General features: G+C 33.7%; 1 long non-coding RNA gene across 1 annotated transcript; it reads right to left on the reverse strand.

Moving 5' to 3' along the window:
- Window positions 1-1,568: 1,568 nt before the first annotated feature.
- Window positions 1,569-4,325, reverse strand: LOC106313155. The gene is made up of 6 exons (XR_001264306.1): window positions 3,984-4,325; window positions 3,811-3,880; window positions 3,019-3,504; window positions 2,621-2,926; window positions 2,176-2,263; window positions 1,569-2,022 (listed from the first exon to the last, which is right to left on the reverse strand). It is a non-coding gene; the product is annotated as an uncharacterized LOC106313155 (long non-coding RNA).
- Window positions 4,326-4,600: the final 275 nt, after the last annotated feature.

Consider the following 4,600-nt stretch of genomic DNA (forward strand, 5'->3'; position numbering starts at 1 on the left):
CACATCACAAATTTCTTTGTTATATATATTATTTATATCATATTAATGTTTTTATTTATGTTATTTAATATTTTATAATATATTTTCTTACGATTATAATCTATTTTTACAACTGCAATACGTAAAGCTACTCATTGCTTTGAATAAAAAAAAACTTTTAAAAATGTTGTATGTGTTAAATACACGGAAAATTCTATGAAAATAGGATTATTACTATATTTTTTTCCAGCAATTATTATTACTATATTTTATGTTTTGTTATAAACAAAAAATATCTTACAATCTAGCTATAGTTAAAATATTATTCTGGGTTGAAATTCAATGTAAAATGATAATCAAAATATTCTCAATATATATTCAAATTTATTTAAATTTTATTATTATATATTAGTTGATTTTAAAATTACTATTTTTAAAAAAATACAATCAGGTTATTACACGCTATTATTAAAAATGAATTTTTTATATACCAATTAGGGGAGTTTTTAATATATTTTAGTCCAAAACTATGATCCAAAAACATTATTTTCTTATTACTTTTTCATTTCCAGTAAAAACATTCTAAAATCTTGTACTAATATCACAAATTGAAAATACAAATTATTTCTAATTCGATATAACTTTATTGGGGGTGACTGGTGACCAAGGGAATGAGGAGAAGAACACAACATTCCTTAACATTCCTTATAAAAATTACCATTTATGAGGAATAGCGGTTCCTCTTCGTTCATTTTCATTTTTTTTTGTAGAGAATTATAATACAAAATTGTTCTTTGTTAATTTTGATAAGGAACCATCATTCCTCATCATTCCCAAATTTTTATTTCTATTCATTATTTTCTTATTCATTCTTAATGTTCCTACGATGGTTACCAGTCACACCCATCGTTTTAATTTCCATTGAAAAAATAGTGATTTAGTTTTTTCTTACTCCGTGTCTTTAATATTTTTTGCTAAACTTCATACACTATTTTCTTAATCTTTCTTTACTTTTTGTGAACAGAAATTTTAAAACGTTTGTTAGCCGTTATTGTTTAATGTGGTTACGGTTAATCTTGTAGGTGACTTTAGAGAGGAGGCCAAAGCTCATCAACTGAATTTTTTTTTCTTGTGTGGTTCAATGGTTATTTCATTCTACTTCTCTTTGTTAGAGTCTAAGTCTTTCTTTTGTTAGTTTCTTTGCGATTGTTTTTAAATACCTAAAATAAAGATTGCACATTCAAAGATGTAGGGGTTGATTGGTAACTGCTGTGATTTCATTTTTTGACTGTAGAAATATTGCTGTGGTTTTTATTGCTTTGGCTTTAGATTTTTAATTTTTAAAAGTCTTTAAATATGGGCTGTAGGTTTTTGTCTCTGCAGAGAAATTGTAAAGACATAATTTCAAAGAAGTGCTGTGGATTTTATAAAAAGACTGTGAACTTAAAAAAAAATAGAAATCAAGATTGGTGTAGATTTAGTGCTCTAGAAAGAAATGAAGCTGTAGAGAGCACTCACAGCCACTACCAATCACACCCGTAATTCCAGTGACATGCCAAGTAATGGAAAGAGTACAAAGAACTCTGCAATAAATTAACATTGTGGAATTGAGAAAAAACAGAAGTACATAATATCTCACGATAATAATACGATCATGTTCTGCATATTATAATTCCAAACTGTATCACAAGTAATTAGTCAACATGATTTACTCACTGAGCTAGTTTGTGTCTATTTGTCCTCTCTAGCACACCCAAAGCCTTGGTTCCCATTTTCAATGCCTTCTTTAGCTTCTTTACCGGCTTCCTCTCTATTTCTGGCATGTCCTCCAGACACAGCATCATGGACTTCTTTATGAGCGATCTCTACTTTGTCTTCTCCAACAGATCATCATCACACTGTTCAGGAAGCTCAGTACCTTGCACATTCCCTGTAACCGGCTCACAAACCCCAATTTCCTTGTACCATCATTTGATGTAACTGTGGTAGACATTGGGGACATGAGCTGCCTCTTCAATGCTGCCAGTTCATTTTCTGGCTAACCTGCTTTATTCAGCTAGTGTTTTATATATATATCCCATTGTATACACTGAAACACTAAGCTGGATTCATTAGATTCTGTGACTCCAAGTGACAACAACAAAGGAAAGACATAAGATAGATAGTCATATATTATAGTGAAATTTGTATATGTACCTTTGTTTATTTTTCTTGTTGGTTCGCAGCTGCATCAACTTTTAATCTGGCAATCTGGCCTCTTTTTCCACACGTGTGATTCCACATACTTTATATATGCAATGAGTAATGCCACAACCATTCAATCACAATACATAACGGGAATTTAATAAACCCATACAAACCAGCTATAGAATAAGAGACATTTGAGACAAAAAGGAAACAAAGAGTAACACAAACAATGAATAGTTTCAAGACTTGTGTCTACTAAAAGCTGATTAATTAAAAATGCGACGTTAGCTTTTTCTAGAGAGAGCTTAGACCTCCCCTTTCTTTTTGTTTCATAGCTTCTTTGTTAATGCATCTCAATTCGACTTTCGGTTCATCAAAACAGGTGGAAACTTTGTTAAAGAATAACTTCTCTACAATGAACCAGTAGAAATGCAGTACAGAAAATGGATCATACCTCACGAAGAACATCACTCATAGCCGTCTGTGAAATGCCTAGAAGTTCAAATATCAAAATATGTCAGAGATCTCTAAGCTGGGAATGAAGAATATTACACTTCATGAGATATTTGGGGTTTTTGAATTTGCTTTTTCGTCCATTATCGTTGTGTGAAGAGAAATAATAGATATGCTTATCAGATTCTTGTAGCCCCTCGAAGACAGGAACATAAGAAGCATTAAACCATTTGAAATCCCCAAATATCTGAATCTCAAGAGTGACTCCTGACGTTGTCCAAGTTCATGGCGAACCATGACTTCATTGCTGCATAGTTGTCGTTCAAGCGACTCATAACAACAGTAAGAAATTCAAGTCTCCAAATCCTAAAAAAAAAGCAGAGATCTTTAACAAGGTACCTTGAAGAGAAACGAGAGATCGCAACCCCATTTATCCAAAACCCTATCTCCAAGAGCCTCAGGGTTTTCAGCAATCCACGATCTAAGCGTGACGCCATCAGCATCATCCTCCAAGTAACTCGGACCTGACTCGTGAGTCCCCATCCAAAGCTCCGCGTACGGTCTTGTCGAATCGATCTGTTCATCGGAATTCACCGCGTAGACTCTGTACACGAGTGAATCCGACCCAATTTTGCCCCAAGCGTAATCCGTCACGGAGCATCTCAATCGGTGGAGCCGTCGCCGATCCTCTTCGCAACTCCTATATTATAGTGCCAAACTTCAGATTCATAGCTGTCCTGTGCGTGATGCCTCTCCTACTGATATCTTGATAACCTTCAAAGAATGTGACAGTGTCTGGTTGGTCCTCAAAACCAAGGTCTATGCAGACATTTTTCATTCCAACCTTAAGCTTAAGAATAAAATTCCCATCATCATATACACCAACTGTAAAGAACAACAAAAATAAAAATAAATCAAATAAGGTTGGTGCTTTAGCTTATGAAGACACAATAATATATATATATATATATAGTTTAAACAAACAACTATCTCTGAAACCATCAAAACCCCTATGAGTAAGATGTTATAAGTCAAACTATTGACCAAATCAGATTGTAGTGAAAATGCTTTATTTATTGAATTCTGGAGATGACGGGTAAAGAGCTTTATGGTTGTTTCACAATCATTAGACAGAGGCTAAGAAACAAAATTAGAACTTTTTTTTATAGTATCAGTTTTAAGGAATTAGACCTGCAATACAGATCCAAGCTTTGCGTTAGGCAGATAGGCCAGAGATCCGAGAGTACGACCTTGCGCTAGTCTGAAAATAAGAATTGCAGGAACAAATAATTCAATGTAATTAGACTGAGAATGATATTTCGTCAGAACAAAAAGTTTTATCCAGAGATTTGTCTGAAACTTACACAAGAAAACATATTCGTTCTTGGGGGTGCTCCTTCAAAGTGGCGCGAAAATCTTCCATTCAGATCTCAAAAAATACTGCAGCAGTTGTAAACTCACAAAGGTAAAGAGCTAACAATCGCCATAGCTTGAGATTCTTGAAAGAAGGTTTCTGAATTTGGTTCAAAGTAATTTCTACAAAGATATGATAGATTTTATACATGAGGAGAAGGAGAGGAAGGTATAACGAAACAATAAAGATGAGATTTAATAGCATCATTGATTGATGAAGAGGAGGAAGCAATAGCAGAGTTACTATCGCAATCGGTGAAGATGAGGCTTAAGAGTTGGGATAGGGAAGATGAGCTCAACGCTTCCACGTTTGTTAGGCTAAGCATTAATGGGCTTGAACTGCCTTTTTATCTTTGGACAGCCCAGACGAAAACCCAGTTTCTCTCTTCTTTGGACATAAACAGGTATGACGTGTTAAAAAAAAAAGTTCTCATTCGCTATTTTTTTAATCCTACGTGGACAGCTTTAGAATTGAGTATATCTTCCTTTTAATATAGTTAGACTAGGGATTAATCCGGGCTACGCCCGGGATTTTTTTATTTTTTTCTAATTTAAGTTTTTAAATTAT

Source organism: Brassica oleracea, chromosome C9, assembly GCF_000695525.1.
Source record: "Brassica oleracea var. oleracea cultivar TO1000 chromosome C9, BOL, whole genome shotgun sequence".
In the NCBI taxonomy this organism is placed as follows: Eukaryota; Viridiplantae; Streptophyta; class Magnoliopsida; order Brassicales; family Brassicaceae; genus Brassica; species Brassica oleracea.